The sequence below is a fragment of the Heptranchias perlo genome, chromosome 15, assembly GCF_035084215.1.
Source record: "Heptranchias perlo isolate sHepPer1 chromosome 15, sHepPer1.hap1, whole genome shotgun sequence".
Classification (NCBI taxonomy): domain Eukaryota; kingdom Metazoa; phylum Chordata; class Chondrichthyes; order Hexanchiformes; family Hexanchidae; genus Heptranchias; species Heptranchias perlo.
This window is the reverse complement of record NC_090339.1, coordinates 9213522-9232794: the sequence shown is the minus strand read 5'-3', so window position 1 is coordinate 9232794 and position 19273 is coordinate 9213522. Positions and strand designations below refer to the sequence as shown.

Below are 19273 nucleotides of genomic sequence, written 5' to 3'. Positions count from 1 at the left end.
TCTCTAAATTCTGTTCTTTTTGTTCCATTTTATTTCCTGATTAAGTAAGCCTGTGCAGATTCCCAATTTCAATAATAACATAGGAACATGGATTGTCAAGGGTAGGTCATGCCTGATGAACCTGATTGAATTTTTTGAAGAAGTGACTAAAGTAGTGGACAGGGGAATGTCTATGGATGTTGTTTATATGGACTTCCAGAGGGCATTTGATAAAGCCCCTCATAAGAGACTGTTAGCTAAAGTTGAGGCTCATGGAATTGAGGGCAAATTATTGACCTGGTCAGGAAATTAGCTGAGCGGCAGGAGACAGAATAGGGATAAAGGGCAGGTACTCAAATTAGCAGGTTGTGACTGACTAGTGGTGTCCCACAGGGATCTGTGTTGGGGCCTCAACTATTCATTGTATTTATTAATGACTTAGATGACGGGCTAGAGAGCCACATATCCAAGTTTGTCAATGACATAAAGATAGGCAGCATTGTAAGCAGTGTAGATGGAAGCTTAAAATTATAGAGAGATATTAATAGATTAAATGAATGGGCAAAACTGTGGTGAATGGATTTCAGTGTAGGGAAGTGTGAGGTCATCCACTTTGGACCTAAAAAGGATAGATCAGAGTAATTTCTAAATGGTGAAAAGTTCGAAACAGTGGAGGTCCAGAGACTTAGCAGACCATGTACATAGATCATTAAAATGTCATGGACAGGTACAGAAAATAATCAAAAAGGCAAATGGAATGCTGGCCTTTATATCTAGATGACTAGAATACAAGGGTGTAGAAGTTATGCTACAGCTATACAAAGCCCTGGTTAGACCACACTTGGGTACTGTGTTCACTTCTGGGCACTGCACCGTAGGAAGGATATATTGGCTTTGGATTTACTAGAATGATACCTGGACTCCAAGGGTTAAATTACGAGGAGACATTACACAAACTAGGGTTGTATTCCCTGGAACTTAGAAGGTTAAGGGGTAACTTGATCGAAGTATTCAAGATATTAAGGGGAACTGATAGGGTAGACAGAGTGAAACTATTTCCACTGTTTGGGGATTCCAGGACTAGGGGATACAGCCTAAAAATTAGAGCCAGGACTTTCAGGCGTGAAGTTAGGAAACACTTCTTTTCTCAAAGGTTGGTAGAAGTTTGGAACTCTCTTCCGCAAACGACAGTTAATGCTAGCTCATTTGTTAATTTTAAATCTGAGATTGATAGATTTTTATTAACCAAAGGTATCAAGGGATATGGGGCTAAGGCGGGAATATGGAGTTAGGTCACAGATCAGCTATGATCTCATTGAATGGAGGGATTAAATGGCCTACTCCTGTACCTATGTTCCTATGTTCCGAACAGGAGTAGGCCATTCAGCCCCTCGAGCCTGTTCCATCATTCATATAGATCATGGCTGATCTGTACCTGAACTCCTTTGCTCTATATCCCTTGATATCCTTACCTAACAAAAATCTATCAATCTCAGCCTTGAAAATTTCAATTGATTCAGCATCCAGGAGAGATTTCCAGATTTCCACTACTGCATTTCAGATGCCTGTGACCAGAATAAGCCTCTCTACAAATATGATAGTTAGCATAGTTCTGATGTGCAGAGCTGTGGTGGTACATCATGGATATCACTTTTGACCTCAAAAGTTCAAACATTTAAGATTGAGAATCATGCATCATTACACTTTTTATTAGAGAAAATTATTTTGTTTTCATGGATTTGTGCTCATCAAAGTGAGAGCTAGGAAATTAAACACTTTTCCATTTTGAACTCCGCGCTAGCATTGACCACTCCCAGCTCATGTGTAACGTGCCTGGATGCAGAGTAAAGTTCTCCACTCTGTCCCTTTCAGTGCAATGCTGCAACTTTCAAAATGCAAGCTTTTTTTTGCACTCTGGTCTCTAGAATACTGATGAGAATTCCCAATATTATCAAGTCTAATTCTAGAAATGGATTGAATATCATAGCAGTTTTGAATTCAACATATTTTTTAAATTTTTAGTCTTTCATATTTATGTTGAAATCCTATAAGTGGAGGATTCCTTTTTTGTCCTAATTTGTCATTCACGTCAGCATGTGCCTCTGTGCTCTTGAAATAACACTGGAGGCTGATTCCATTGACGCAGGCTAAGAAGGAAATTCCTCTGTTGAATCTATTTGACTGGCATACTAGCCCACACTAATTTAAGATCGAAGACAGTTCCATTGGGCTACAAGTAGCATGACCTGGGCCACTGTTTATAGTAACTGAAGAGTCAAATTCTTCTTTTATTACATGGGGTGCTATTTCCCAATGCTGTCCTTTTTAATTAGGCCTATTGCTATATGGTGACTGAATGAATCAAATTCTATTTTATTGCATGAGAATTGCAAGTGTTTTTGGGACATTCTGGGATTCGGTCCATTGTTCTGTGGAAACCGCAAATCTATCAGTGGACTTGAACATGACAATTGGGCAAAGTATCTAAGCTAGCTCATGAGAAATTGGGATACTACCTTAAAATCCAAGTAGGGTTTTGTGCCACAAGCCCTGAACCAAAGATATGAGGACATGTCCTGAATTTCCATAGTTAATTAACCAAGCCATTGCCCAATCAATGGGGCATGAGTACATGTGTCAGTAATGAAGCAAACCGGAGAACTGATGAAATGAGTTCAGTTAAGAAGCAAATCTTAGGAATGAGAAAACAGGGAAAGTGTCTTGACACAGTGACGCAACTCCTATGTCTTTTTGCAGCTACACAATGTGGTCTCTGGGTCTGTATAGCTAGTAAAGGTTCAAGTAATAGGTTAAAGTAGTCAAGCCTGTAGAAACTGGTTGGTCGGTTAACTAATTATTAAAAGGAACTTGTGTGTCTTCACCTGTATGACGGTTAGCAATTAAAGATAGACATCGATTAAAATAAAACTCATGAACTGGAAGAATGCTTCGGATTTCTTAAATGTTGTGTGTATCTGATAGCCATATATTTACTTCAATTATCTCTTAACATATAATGACAGGAATAGTGAATGTAAAGGTTGATGGTGTAATTTAAAGATCCTCCCAATATAATGAGAGATCTCCTGACAGGTGCTTGCATCTCATTACTGAAGGTCCCCTGAATTTCCTGCTCTGTGCTGTTTACATGAGCTGCTGCCATCAAGCTCCATTGATGCTGCTGGAGAGTGGGGGCCTCCCGAGGGGGTACACCTACAGTTAACAACCTGCCGCCTTCATCTTCGGTTTACCCCTGTGACCCCCAGACCAACCAGCCTGGGAGACTCCCAGGGCAGGTCCTCGTGCCGGGTATCTTCAGGCGCCCTTGCACTGGGGCATCTAACAGTTCTGGTTTTTGTAAAATTAAGAGAGCTTAGTAAAATGGGAAAGCTGCTCCTATTACAGGTGCCAACCCAGTTACAGAGGCTGGAAAAGCCCCAGGAAACTCTGGGGCAGCACAGGGTGAGGGGTCTCGGCCTCTTTTTCCCCTTCACTAACCTGGAGGATCACCGATTCCCTTGGCTTAGCGAAGAGGAAAATCTACTCTCTTGTCTCCATGTGGGACCTGAAGTCCTTGGGAATTGAATTGATTGAATTAAATTTGTTCTCTGCACTCTTTTTGCTCTGAGACAGTACCTCATTTTTTAAAATATTCGTTCATGGGATATGGGCGTCGCTGGCAAGGCCAGCATTTATTGCCCATCCCTAATTGCCCTTGAGAAGGTGGTGGTGAGCCGCCTTCTTGAACCGCTGCAGTCCGTGTGGTGAAGGTTCTCCCACAGTGCTGTTAGGAAGGGAGTTCCAGGATTTTGACCCAGCGACGATGAAGGAACGGTGATATATTTCCAAGTCGGGATGGTGTGTGACTTGGATGGGAACATGCAGGTGGTGTTGCTCCCATGTGCCTGCTGCTCTTGTCCTTCTAGGTGGTAGAGGTTGCGGGTTTGGGAGGTGCTGTTGAAGAAGCCTTGGCGAGTTGCTGCAGTGCATCCTGTGGATGGTACACACTGCAGCCACAGTGCGCCGATGGTGAAGGTAGTGAATGTTTAGGGTGTTTGATGGGGTGCCAATCAAGCGGGCTGCTTTGTCCTGCTTTGCTGTCAAAATAACGGTTAGGCTAATGGCGCTCGCTGTTATTTATACATAAATGCTACAGCAACTTCAGATAAAGGTCAGATGCGCGGTTAAATGCGAATATCCAAAAGTTGTTGACCAAGTTGTGCTGCTCTTCCGTTAGCGAAAACGGCATCTCACTGTCTGCCTCCCCATTGAAATGCATTGAACGGCGTGAAGTTCCTGTATTTGTGCGGTAGATACGAACTAAACTCGCCACAGAAAGTTAAGTCTTGCCCATTTCAGTCTAAGTACCTTTTTAATGATGTGATATGTGTTAATTACTGCCAGTCAACCTCTCTGGCACTGAAAATTAACTATTACAAGTGTGCAGTCTTATTCCTTCAGGTTTTAATTGTTGGAGATTTTAAAAATATAAAATTTTAAATTAAAACATTTTGTTTTACTTTTCCCTTCTGTCTCTTTTCTTTCTCTCTCTCTTAATCCAATTTTTCTTTCCGTTTCTTTATTTCCCTTTCTGCACTTGATTTGACATTGAATTCACCCACTCTAATTTACACTTCCTGCTCAGTCCTTGTGCTGTTAATTTCACAATCCTTCAATCTGATTGGTTAAGGAGATACCCAGTTGCTTGCCCTGTTCACTCAGGTCCCAGATGCCCTGTCTCCCTCGCTGCGACTTTATCAGCTCGCACTTTCAGCAACTTGCCACGCAAAAGATTTAAATAACTAAGCGGGCAAGGGCAAGTCTAATTAACGGCAGACGCTGTAAGATGCCCTGCTACAGCAAATTATGGCCCAATATGTTTTTCACACATTCAACCCAGGCTGCTACATCGGGCACATTGGTGTTCCTCTTGTCCACTCAGAGTTATCAGACACCACTTAATCTGTATCAGACTTCAGTGATCTGACAACTTGCAGACATTAGCTTGGATTTACGTCTGGGTCTATTAGTTTAATCCACTGTACCATCTAGGTTTCAAAGACGCAAACTTTTAGAAATGGAAGCTTACAGCTTATATAAGGAAAATTCACAGAACATCAAATTCCTATTCTGGTTGGCTAAAGCTGTGTTCCTTCTGGATATTGTTTGATGATATCAATATTTAAAATGGATGTCAAAAGTCACTATAAAATTCTGTTTGTAAACACCAGTGGAAATATAAATCCCTTTGACAAAGCTGTTTTAATTGATTTTCTTTGGCTACGAAAAATACAAATAGACTCCATACAATGCATTGTTTTCCCAGGTGAAAAAGATTCTGCAAATATTTTGACAGAATATGTTTTGAGCAGCAGAATGGTATGGTAACTATCTCTCCTAGTGAGCTTTTTTATAACTTGTAGCTATCTGGTCAGCCTCACTTGTGAGTACTTCATTGGTTGTAAAGTGCTTTGGGATGCCCTGTGGTCATGAAAGGCACTATATAAATGCAAGTTCTTTCTTTCTTAACCATATCGCAGTGCTGGCCTCCATTTCGTTGAACTTTGCTAGTGTGAGAGGGGAAGCAAAGTGGTGTCTGTATTAAAAGGTAAAGTAACTCTGCAAGGTAGGACTCAGCTGTCCATCAGCTGGCTCATATGTTGCTCAGTCCGGCTCTCCTGTCTGGCAGCAGATTCACAGGCCTATGAAAAACCAGGTCAATGAGTCTACTGCCAGAATAAGTGAGCCGGATTTACCAAAGTAAACAATGGGAGTCAGCTCACGGATGCTGGCCTCTGAGAATCCAAATGAAAACCGCACCAATGCATTAGCAGCTTAGGAATCTACAGCCGGGATAAGGGGGTAGGAATCAGCATAGCAAGACGTGGCGAGTCCTCTCCTGATCACTGGCCTCCCAGAATCCAATAAAAACAGCTAAAACTCCCCCTGGCTTCACATTGCTCATTTGAAAAACAATCTGCAGAGTCTCAGGACCATTCATTGTTTACTGGTGATGGCTCAGTTGATAAATGGTACTACCCTGTTTGAAACTGAGTCCCAATGTTGATAACTATTCTGAGCTTCGCTGATCTCAGATTGCAGGGGCATGACAATCAACCTCAGTACCCTTGAGTTAAGGAAGGGAGAATAATCATCCATAAGGGCTGAATCTCGGGCTCATTCTGGCATGTTTTACATGCTTGGCTTTATTTGATTTTAGTGGGATTAAATTATAAATCATAGAATCATAGAATGATATAGCACAGAAAGAGGCCATTTGGCCCATCATGCCTGTGCCCGATTTTGTCACTCATTTTATGGCTAAAAGTTTTCTAGTTTTCTAAATCTCCAACCGAAGTTGCTAAAGGCAAACATTGTGAATTATGACTCTTCTTAGAATATAATAGTCAAGGGTTTGAGTTCTTGTACATGGTCCAGATTCATGTCATTGCTATGTTCTTAATGAACTGTTCCACCAATGATGTCATGAGTTATGTCTGAGCATTGCTGCACATATTGGGGTAGGTTTTCAACTTGCTGCCCGAGCTGAAAACCACCAAGATTTCAATGGAAATAAGAATCGGGCGGTTTCTGTAACGGAGGGGATGATCCACACCGCATTTACGCCCAGGCAGAAAGTTGAAATTCCACCCCATTATTTTTCTCAACCCATGATTTCCTGAGGTAGGACAGCATGCAGACAAAACAGAAAGCAAGATCGTTTTAGCAACAAAATATGATACAAATTGAGGATTTAAATTTTTCATTTTTGTTGGTCCCCCTGTTTTCAATAAACTGTTCCACTAATGATGTCACTAAGGAGCTATGGGATACCAGGGCATCTTTAAAACATTGCCTGGAATTTTCCTCGCCAGTATTTTAGCGGAGGCAATAATCTGTTCAAAATGAACAGTGACAGGGAGAGGAATTTGAGATGCGCAGAGTATTGGTGTGCTGGTATCCCATGGTGTCATTTTAGTAGAGAGGTTCATTAGCCAGTATTGAAAGTGTGTTGTTAATCTAAAGATTTACTTGGAGTGGTTTAGTAGTCTAGTAGGTACAATGCTCACCTCACTGATGTAGTTTCAATAATGACTGTCAATCAAACTCCTTTGCCATTTGTTTAATGGGTTTTCTCATGACGTGGTAAATACAGCTCCCAGTAACTGAGCTACAGCTCCCAGTGACAGAGATTCAATCGCCGAGAAAGTGAATGAGGGGGCCATGAATTCTTGCATTTTTGCTGACACTGATGACAGTCACTGGGGGCTGTACCTCAGTCACTGGGGGCTGTATCTCAGTCAACGGGAGCTGTATCGCAGTCAGTAAGAGTTAATGTTTGATTGTATTGCACAGTTAAAGTTTGTTTGATTGTACTCCACAGTTAAAGGGGACCTGGAGCAACCTGCAGGCGAAACATTCTTATTTTTATTAATTTTTTTTAAAAACATTTTTTCAAGTATCTCTGTTTAAGTATTTTTAAGGTTTTTTCCTCAGTTTTAAAGTTGCAGACCAGTGGTGTCTCTCAGGCCTCGCCCATTCCATTGATTTGAGGAACAGTGGTGGGGCCTCCACAAGAGGTGCCAGGTTGCAAAGCACCATTGGTGGCCTTTGGCCCCTGCCTGCTGGTATCACATGCCGCCCTGAGTAGAGATACAGATGGGGCTACTTCCCCGTGACCTCTCAGCAATGTTTCAGAAGGCAGCTCCTCTCCCACAAAGCATTAAAAGGAGTTGTTCCAGCTGCCACAGTTGTAAAAGAGCCTGCCTCAATTTCCTCCCGTTTAAATTAACAGAATGGAAGTTGGCAGGCTGTCCAACCCTTCCCTCTCAATTTTCCTCTCCATGCTCCACCTAGACGATACTTTACATCCAGAGGGTGCAGACGAATATCTACCCCATAATCTCCAGTCATTGAGGCTCCCCACAGTTTCCCAGTTGTGGGTGGGCACTCACTGAGAGAATTATGATCATAAACCTGAATTCTAACTTCCTGTGGCACAGCACGTGTGACTGGCTCACCAAATCCCGTTTCTTAAGTCGCCTCGGTGAGCTACACAATTATAATCTTAATGCGGAAAAACTGCTGAAGGCTTCAAAGGACTTTAAGAACCTCTGTCCACAAAGGCCAGCTGAAGGCAGTCCCAGAAGTAGTAATTATAGAAAGGCTCCACTGTATTGTCACTTTCTGAATATTTATTCCTACCAAATCTCGACTTGCTGCATTTGAGGAGCTTGAGCTGTCACCGTGGTTACATAGCTCACTATTCACACAGAGCCACGTCTTGTTTCTCGTTCAGTGCCAATAAAGTTTACTTTCTTTTGCTGCTGTCACAGTTGGAAATCGGCCCATTACACTATCTTGCTGCTCGGACAATTTGCTGTCACCAAGTTTGAAAACACTAGGATTCCTGCTTTCATTTGGGGATCTCTAATAAATTATCTGTGTGCTATCATTCACGTGTAATTTTATATCCCAGGTAAAAATCCTGGGCAATTAATAGGTTCATTATTACTATACAAAATAGAGAAGATTCTCTTCGCCTGCTCCCTCAGTTGCATGCTGAATGAAGATTGATTGTAGATGTGTGAAGTGTGATTGCCAAAAAGAATACAATTCTCCAGTGTTTTTCTGTAAGGCATTCATAAATAAAGAGTGGAATTCATGTACACACTGTCAAAGTAAGTAGCAAAGAAATTGTCAAAATGAGGGCTTTGAGTTTTGGGGCAACCAGGACACCATGGGACCTGGCATCAGTCCCCAGTGAATTCACCCGCCTCAATTTGATTCAGTTTCCGGTGCTACTGCTGGATGTCCCATCAGTCACTTCTACCAAAAAAAACTCTCATTAATTCCTTCAAACACCTTCCTTTAACAAATCCATGCTGGCCGTCCTTGATTTATCCCTTGCATTTCTAAACTCTCACTAATTTGATCTCGACTGAAATGAAGAAAAGAAAACAAGAACTTGCATTCATATAGCGCCTTTCAAGACCTCAGGATGTTCCAAAATGTTTCACAGCCAATGGAGTACTTGTAAAGTGTAGTCACTGATGTAATGTAGGAAACGCAGCAGCCAATTTGCGCACAGCAAGATTCCACAAACAGCACTGAGATAGTGACCAGATCATCTGTTTTATTGAGGTTGGTTGAGGGATAAATATTGGCCAGGACGCTGGGGAGAGCTCCCCTACTCTGCTTCAAATAGTGCCATGGGATCTTTAACGTCCGCCTGAGAGGGCAGATGGGCCTCGGTTTTGTCGTTAGAATCATAGAATCATAGAAGTTTACAACATGGAAACAGGCTCTTCGGCCCAACATGTCCATGTCGCCCAGTTTATACCACTAAGCTAGTCCCAATTGCCTGCACTTGGCCCATATCCCTCTATACCCATCTTACCCATGTAACTGTCCAAATGCTTTTTAAAAGACAAAATTGTACCTGCCTCTACTACTGCCTCTGGCAGCTCGTTCCAGACACTCACCACCCTTTGAGTGAAAAAATTGCCCCTCTGGACCCTTTTGTATCTCTCCCCTCTCACCTTAAATCTACGCCCCCTCGTTATAGACTCCCCTACCTTTGGGAAAAGATTTGGACTATCTACCTTATCTATGCCCCTCATTATTTTATAGACTTCTATAAGATCACCCCTAAACCTCCTACTCTCCAGGGAAAAAAGTCTCAGTCTATCCAACCTCTCCCTATAAGTCAAACCATCAAGTCCCGGTAGCATCCTAGTAAATCTTTTCTGCACTCTTTCTAGTTTAATAATATCCTTTCTATAATAGGGTGACCAGAACTGTACACAGTATTCCAAGTGTGGCCTTACTAATGTCTTGTACAACTTCAACAAGACATCCAAACTCCTGTATTCAATGTTCTGACCAATGAAACCAAGCATGCTGAATGCCTTCTTCACCACCCTATCCACCTGTGACTCCACTTTCAAGGAGCTATGAACCTGTACTCCTAGATCTCTTTGTTCTATAACTCTCCCCAACGCCCTACCATTAACGGAGTAGGTCCTGGCCCGATTCGATCGACCAAAATGCATCACCTCACATTTATCTAAATTAAACTCCATCTGCCATTCATCAGCCCACTGGCCCAATTTATCAAGATCCCGTTGCAATCCTAGATAACCTTCTTCACTGTCCACAATGCCACCAATCTTGGTGTCATCTGCAAACTTACTAACCATGCCTCCTAAATTCTCATCCAAATCATTAATATAAATAACAAATAACAGCGGACCCAGCACCGATCCCCGAGGCACACCGCTGGCCACAGGCCTCCAGTTTGAAAAACAACCCTCTACAACCACCCTCTGTCTTCTGTCGTCAATCCAATTTTGTATCCAATTGGCTACCTCACCTTGGATCACATGCGGTACCTTGTCAAAGGCTTTGCTAAAGTTCATGTAGACCACGTCTACTGCACAGCCCTCATCTATCTTTTTGGTTACCCCTTCAAAAAATTCAATCAAATTCGTGAGACATGATTTTCCACTCACAAAACCATGCTGACTGTTCCTATTCAGTCCCTGTCTCTCCAAATGCCTGTAGATCCTGTCTCTCAGAATACTCTCTAACAACTTACCCACTACAGATGTCAGGCTCACCGGTCTGTAGTTCCCAGGCTTTTCCCTGCCGCCCTTCTTAAACAAAGGCACAACATTTGCTACCCTCCAATCTTCACGCACCTCACCTGTAGCTGTCGATGATTCAAATATCTCTGCTAGGGGACCCACAATTTCCTCCCTAACCCCCCATAACGTCTTGGGATACATTTCATCAGGTCCCGGAGATTTATCTACCTTGATGCGCGTTAAGACTTCCAGCACCTCCCTCTCTGTAATATGTACACTCCTCAAGACATCACTATTTATTTCCCCAAGTTCCCTAACATCCATGCCTTTCTCAACCGTAAATACCGATGTGAAATATTCATTTAGGATCTCACCCATCTCTTGTGGTTCCACACATAGATGACCTTGTTGATCCTTAAGAGGCCCTACTCTCTCCCTGGTTACTCTTTTGCCCTTTATGTATTTGTAGAAGCTCTTTGGATTCTCCTTTGCCTTATCTGCCAAAGCAATCTCATGTCCCCTTTTTGCCGTCCTGATTTCTCTCTCAACTCTACTCCGGCAATCTCTATACTCTTCAAGGGATCCACTTGATCCCAGCTGTCTATGCATGTCATATGCCTCCTTCTTCTTTTTGACTAGGGCCTCAATCTCCCGAGTCATCCAAGGTTCCCTACTTCTACCAGCCTTGCCCTTCACTTTATAAGGAATGTGCTTACCCTGAACCCTGGTTAGCACACTTTTGAAAGCCTCCCACTTACCAGACGTCCCTTTGCCTGCCAACAGACTCTCCCAATCAACTTCTGAAAGTTCCTGTCTAATACCATCAAAATTGGCCTTTCCGCAATTTAGAATTTTAACTTTTGGGCCAGACCTATCATTCCCCATAGCTATCTTAAAACTAATGGAATTATGATCACTGGTCCCAAAGTGATCCCTCACCAACACTTCTGTCACCTGCCCTTCCTTATTTCCCAAGAGGAGGTCAAGTTTTGCCCCCTCTCTAGTTGGGCCATCCACATACTGAATGAGAAATTCCTCCTGAATACACTCAACAAATTTCTCCCCATCCAAGCCCCTAATGCTATGGCTGTCCCAGTCAATGTTGGGAAAGTTAAAGTCCCGTACTATTACCACCCTATTTTTCTTGCAGCTGTCTGTAATCTCCTTACATATTTGCTCCTCAATTTCCCGTTGACTATTTGGGGGTCTGTAGTACAATCCTATCAAAGTGATCTCTCCCTTCTTATTTTTCAGTTCTACCCATATAGACTCAGTGGGCGAACCCTCGGATATATCCCCTCTCACTACTGCCGTGATGTTCTCCCGAATCAAGAACGCAACTCCTCCTCCTCTCTTACCCCCTGCTCCATCTTTCCTATAGCATCTGTACCCTGGAACATTGAGCTGCCAGTCCTGCCCCTCCCTTAGCCATGTTTCAGTAATAGCTATAACATCCCAGTCCCATGTACCCATCCATGCCCTGAGTTCATCTGCCTTGCCCATCAGACTTCTTGCATTGAAATAAATGCAGTTTAATCTAGACTTCCCTTGGTCTTTGCCCTGCTTTCTCAGACCATCTGTCCGGTCATGTTCTGTACACTCTCCCTTACTGCCTTTTGTTTCTATCACCACTTTACTTCCCACTGACTTCCTGCATCGGTTCCCATCCCCCTGCCACATTAGTTTAAACCCTCCCCAACAGCACTGGCAAACACTCCCCCTAGGACATTGGTTCCAGTCCTGCCCAGATGCAGACCGTCCAATTTGTACTGGTCCCACCTCCCCCAGAACCGGTTCCAATGGCCCAGGAATTTGAATCCCTCCCTCTTGCACCATCTCTCAAGCCACGTATTCATCCTAGCTATCCTGTCATTCCGACTCTGACTAGCCCGTGGCACTGGTAGCAATCCTGAGATTACTACCTTTGAGGTCCTACTTTTTAGTTTAACTCCTAAATCCCTAAATTCAGCTTGTAGGACCTCATCCCGTTTTTTACCTATATCGTTGGTACCTATATGTACCACGACAACTGGCTGTTCACCCTCCCCCTCCAGAATGTCCTGCAGCCGCTCCGAGACATCCCTGACCCTTGCACCAGGGAGGCAACATACCATCCTGGAGTCTCGGTTGCGTCCGCAGAAACGCCTGTCTATTCCCCTTACGATCGAGTCCCCTATCACTATAGCTCTGCCACTCTTTTTCCTGCCCTCCTGTGCAGCAGAGCCAGCCATGGTGCCATGAACCTGGCCGCTGCCACCTTCCCCTGGTGAGCCATCTCCCACAACAGTATCCAAAACGGTATACCTGTTTTGGAGGGAGATGACCGCAGGGGACCCCTGCACTGCCTTCCTACTCTTCCTCTGTCTGTTGGACACCCATTCACTATCTCCCTCAGTAATATTTATCTGTGGTATGACCAACTCACTGAACGTGCTATCCACGACTTCCTCAGCATCGCGGATGCTCCAAAGTGAGTCCATCCGCAGCTCCAGAGCCGTCAAGCGGTCAAACAGTAGCTGCAGCTGGACACACTTCCCGCAGGTGAAGGAACCAGGGACACAGGAAGGATTCCTGAATTCCCACATCCCACAAGAGGGTTCATCGATTGACGGCACCTCCGACAGTGCAGCCTCGGTATCGTGGTCGAGTCCCTGGAATGAGACTTGAACACAAACTTCTGACTCAGAGGCGACAATGCTACCAGTGAGCTAAGGTTGACACCTTAATGACAGAGGAGGTGCTGACGCTTAGTAGGGTGATGTGTAAATAGTGACATGCAAGTTCAGTTATTCATGTATAATAGTGCGTTATCAAATAACACCTTTTGTCTATGACAGGAGTTTGTTTTTATGTTAGTGACAGCACAACACCAAGAGTGATAAAATTTTAATTAATATGCATTGGAGTGTTATTTCCTAGAAATCAACTACAGATTAATTTCTGGTAATCTTGTGGTGATTATGAGATAGAAAGTACTGTCATTTGTGTTATATAACCAGTTTGTGTGCAATTCTTCATTCTGCTATTTTAGCAAAGTCATTAACCTATTTATTTTAAATGGGTCAATGCAGCTGTTAAAATAGCAGGGTCAGGAATGGGAGAGGAGCCTGTTATTTGTTCATATAATAACATGGCTGACAGTAGCTTCTACCCTTACATCATGAATGTGGCTCTGCTGGGGGAGATTATTACACACCAGCTGGATGGAGCATCTCGGCAGCTTATACTGAGGAAAAAAAACATAGGGAGGCAGAAAATCAACCAAAAACTACTCTCATTAGCTTCACTCCCACTGTGTAAAAGATGCTCTGAATCCCACGTTGTTTTCTTGTAATCTCTCTGTCCTATCCGTCATCCTCCACACTCTCAAAATTACACTGCGTGAAAATCAGTGCTCAAAATGCATTCCAATTAAATTCCTTTGTGCGCTGTTGAAGTGGGAGCATGATGAAGATAAACAGGAAACCTTTCCGTTAAAGAAACTGGGGGACTGGATGGTGCAGTGGGTTAGATCCTGGCCTCTAACCTCTGTGATCTGCGTTCAAATCCAGCTCACAGTGTTGGAGTGAAATTTGGGGAAAGAGCGGGATAGTGGGACTAATTGTATAGCTCTTTCAAAGAACCGGCACAGGCATGATGGGCCGCCAGGCCTTCTTCTTTGCTGTATGATTCCCTGGGCAATAAATTCGGCTGCGTAGCACCCTTTTTTAGGCACACACTTCTCGCATGATGTGTGCCGGACGCCATCTTGGTAAAGGCATTTGCGGAGGCGCAGAAAACGATCTCCAGTACCATGCAAAGTAAGGAGGGTATGCGTTCGATCACTGTGCACCACTGATTTAAAGGGGTAGAATCATAGAAAGATTACAGCACGGAAGGAGGCCATTCGGCCCATCGAGTCTGTGCCGGCTCTATGCAAGGACAATCCAGCTAGTCCCACTCCCCCACCCTATCCTTGTAGCCCTGCAATTTTTTTCCTTTCAAGTACTGATCCAGTTCCCTTTTGAAGGCCATGATTGAATCTGCCTCCACCACTGACCTGACCACTTGCTGTATAAAAAAGTTTTTCCTCATGTCCCCTTTGGATCTTTTGTCAATCACCTTAAATCTATGTCCTCTGGTTCTTGACCCTTCCGCCAATAGGAATAGTTTCTCTCTATCTACTCTTTCTAAACCCTTCATGATTTTGAATACCTCTATCAAATCTCCTCGCAACCGTCTCTGTTCCAAGGAGAACAACCCCAGCTTCACCAGTCTATCCATGTAACTAAAGTCCCTCATCCCTGGAATCATTCTCGTAAATCTCTTCTGCACCTTCTGTAAGTGTGGTGCCCAGAACTGGACACAATACTCCAGTTGTGGCTGAACCAGTGTTTTATAAAGGTTCATCATGACTTCCTTACTTTTGTACTCTATGCCTCTATTTATAAAGCCCAGGATCCCGTATGCTTTTTTGACTGCTTTCTCAACTAGCCCTGCCACATTCAACAATTTGTGCACTTATACGTCCGGATCTCTCCGTTACTGTACCCTTTTTAGAATTGTGCCCTCTAGTTTATATTGCCTCTCCTCATTCTTCCTACTGAAATGTATCACTTCGCATTTTCTGCGTTAAATTTCATCTGTCACGTGTCCGCCCGTGCCACCAGCCTGTCTATATCCTCTTGAAGTCTATCACTATCCTCCTCACTGTTCATTACTCTCCCAAGTTTTGTGTCATCTACAAATTACGTATTTGAAATTGTTCCCTGTGCACCCAAGTCCAAGTCATTAATATATATCAAGAAAAGCAGTGGTCCCAGCACTGACCCCTAGGGAACACCTCTGTACACCTCCCACCAGTCCGAAAAACAACCGTTCACCACTACTCTGTTTCCTGTCCCTTAGCCAATTCTGTATCCATGTTGCTACTGCCCCCTTTATTCTATGGACCGCAGTCTTGATGACAAGCCTATTATGCAGCACTTTATCAAACACTTTTTGAAAGTCCATGTACACCACATCAACTGCATTGCCCTCATCTACCCTCTCTGTTACCTCATCAAAAACTCTATCAAGTTAGTTGTCTTTAAAAAATCCATGCTGGCTTTCCATAATCAATCCACATTTGTCCAAGTGAGTGTTAATTCTATCCCGGATTATCGTTTCTAAAAGTTTCCCCACCACTGAGGTTAAACTGACTGGCCTATAGTTGTTGGATTTATCCTGACACCCTTTTTTGAACTAGGATGTAACATTTGCAATTCTCCACTCCTCTGGCACCACTCCCGTATCTACGGATGTTTGGAAGATTATGGCCAGTACATCCGCAATTTCCATCCTTACTTCCCTCAGCAACCTAGGATGCATCCCATCCGGACCGCATGAATTATCTACTTTAAGTACAGCTAGCCTTTCTAGTGTCCCTTCTTTATCAATTTTTATCCCATCCAGTATCTCAACTATATCTTCCTTTACTGAGACTCTGGCAGCATCTTCTTCCTTGGTAAAGACAGATGCAAAGTACTCATTTAGTACCTCGGCCATACCCTCTGCTTCCATGAGTAGATCTCCTTTATGGTCCCTAATCGGCCCCACCTCTCCTCTTACTACCCGTTTACTGTTTACATGCCTGTAGAAGACTTTTGGATTCCCTTTTATGTTGGCCACCAGTCTATTCTCATACTCTCTCTTTGCCCCTCTTAGTTCCTTTTTCACTTCCCCTCTGAACTTTCTATATTCTGCCTGGTTCTCACTTGTGTTATCAACCTGACGTCTGTCATATGCCCCCTTTTTTCCGCTTCATCTTACTCTCTATCTCTTTTGTCATCCAAGGAGCTCTGGCTTTGGTTGCCCTACCTTTCTCCCTTGTGGGAATGTTCCTAGACTGTACCCGAACCATCTCCTCTTTAAAGGCTGCTCACTGTTCAATTACAGTTTTGCCTGCCAATCTTTGATTCCAATTTACCCGGGCCAGATCTGTTCTCATCCCACTGAAATTGGCCCTCCTCCAATTGAGTATTTTTACTTTAGAGTGGTCCTCGTCCTTTTCCATAGCTAACCTAAACCTTATGATACTATGGTTGCTGCGCCCTAAATGCTCCCCACTGACACTTGCTCCGCTTGGCCCGCCACTGTCTATCTTGGATAGATACCATTTTGGCACTCAATGCTCCAGCCAATGCACTGTCTTAACCACGAACAGCTGAACATGTCGTAGACAGCCTCGAGGACCCCCCACCAGCGTTGTTTAAAGGGACCATGCAGGATTTACAGGTTACTTGCTGGATTATTGCTTTTGGCTGCTGATGCATTTGTCCTTGTTTTTGGAGGTCGCCTATACTTGAACACTAGGACTAGGGGACATAGCCTAACATTTAGAGTCAGGACTTGCAGGAGTGAAGTTAGGAAACTCTTCTAGACGCAAAGGGTGGTAGAAGTTTGGAACGCTCTTCTGCAAACGGCAGTTGATACTAGCTAAATTGTGAATTCTAAACCTGAGATTGAGAGATTTCTGTGAACCAAGGGTAATAAGGGATATGGGGCTAAGGCAGGTCTTTGGAGTTAGGTCACAGATCAACCATGATCTCATTGAATGGCTGCACAGGCTTGAAGGGCTAAATGCCACTGCCACTTGCTGCCTCCTGTTATGTGCCACCTTCTCCTGCAAGAAAGCGGGACGTGTGTCGGTGAGTGTCCTGCAAGATGTTTGCGTGATGTCCTGTCATGGTTGAATAGCTGCCAGTATGTTTGACCTGTGAGTTGTGGGTGTGCGGCTTGCAACAGTGATAATGTGTGAGGGTGAGAGGAAGCATCTAATTGGAAGAGTTGATTGAAAGAGTTTGTTGATATGTGGGTGATGGGGTGTGTAGTGTGTGGAGCAGTGGATGTGGCATGTGGTGCCCCCCTGGGGATATAGGTTGCCCCTTCTTCTGTCCACCTCTTGCACCAAGGCCTCTACTGCATCATCAGAGCCTGGTACAAACTCAGATTGGCAGATTGGTGAAGTCTGGCGTGCAGATTGAGGATGTGGGATTTAGTTTTGCGCAACCTTTATTCAATGTTTTAACATAACTCAGCAGTTTGTAAACATAGGAATGGGACCTGCCTCTGTGCGATGTCTGATCTCCGTTCAGACTCCGTGCGGACACGTATCTTATTTTTTGCAAATAAGAGGTGCAGCCTGCCTTTAAGAGGTGCTAGCCACTCTTGAGATATCGGGACCCCTTGCTGGTGAGAAGTCACTGAACAATGCAGCTAGGCCTGGCTGCTCGAGCTGGAATCAGACAAGAGAGCAGGCAGCACGAATCTCTTGTGCTGCCTGCATCGGAACGACCGGGCGCTGGGTAATCGCGCCTCACGCCCCGCGACCCTCGTGCCTGGATTCGGGGTTATTGAATTTAACCCCCTATGATTCTATAAAGCAGCGCATACTAAGGAATTTAATAGGACTATTTAATGACTTCAAGGCTCATGAGTTTAAAAATGACGAACACACAGAACTTGAATGGGATCTGAACAATTTGTGTATGAAAGACCTAAAGGGAAATGGCAAAGTTATGGATGAACAGGATGTGAAAAAAAATACCCCCAGGTGCTTTTGATTCAACGATGCTCGTTTATTTTTAAGGTGCCTGAAGTGAACTTGCACATCGGTAGAAATAAAAATGATGATATCCTTCAATTGTTGCTGCCACATGCAGTGCCAGGCGGGTACCTCCTGATGTTTCATCGTCTGTGGGACCTACCGGCATTGGTTGGCCACTGTGAGATTTAATGTTTCTAAAAATGAATTTGGTGCCACTTAAATTTTCTGTTTTAAAATCACAGAACAGAAAGGATTGATGTATTTTTGGGATCATACCAGCTGCGTGGAGAAATAGCTCATTAAATATGTTTTATGTTATTTAATTATTTCTCATTTACATAATTTATTCAGATGTGGGAAATGGGATTCAGTTCCAACTCCAGTCAATCCCCTGAGCTGCCTCAGCAAGTGCTCCAAAAATAGTATATTTAAATCATGTCTCTCAGAACTCCTCTAACTTTCTATCATTCTACCTCCCTGACACTGCAACTATAAATGGATTGTAAATTGGCAATTTGACGTTGGAAAGAACTCAGTTAGGCAGTGTGTTCCTGTGGCTCACCATTAGTGGTGTGGCTGCTTTATAACATGGATTAAATATCTGAAGTTACAAAGGTCTGGGGGTTTCGAATGGTTATTAGAGCATCTGGTTATTTAACCAGTGTCTGCATTCATCACGAGTTTTTTATCAGTGGGACTTTCAAAATCAAAGTCTTCACGGCCGTTAACAAAGCATAGTCCTAATTTAAATAATCCTGACCAAGATGCTATTAATAAAGGAAAGAAGAAGTAACGTTTATAAAGTGCCTGTCACATCCTTAGGATGTCCCAAAGCGCTTTACAACAAATTACTTTTGAAGTGTAATCACTGTTGTTTCATAGGCAAGTGTGGCAGCAGCAATGAGATGAATAATCAGTTAATCATGCTGGTTGAGGGATAAGTATTGCCCAGGACACCAGGAGAACTTCCCTGCTCTTCTTCAGAGAGTGCCAAGGGATCTTGTACATCCACCTAAAAGGGGAGATGAGTGTCTTGGCTTAACTTTTCATCTGTAAACAATTTTACAACACCAAGTTATAGTCCAGCAATTTTATTTTAAATTCACAAGCTTTCGGAGGCTTCCTCCTTCGTCAGGTG

At 43.5% G+C, this 19273-nt stretch overlaps 1 protein-coding gene across 9 annotated transcripts in view; it reads left to right on the top strand.

The window, feature by feature from the left end:
• The window catches only part of si:ch211-26b3.4 (connector enhancer of kinase suppressor of ras 2), a 648212-nt gene that overhangs the window by 218762 nt on the left and 410177 nt on the right, over window positions 1-19273 (top strand). The window lies entirely within an intron of this gene.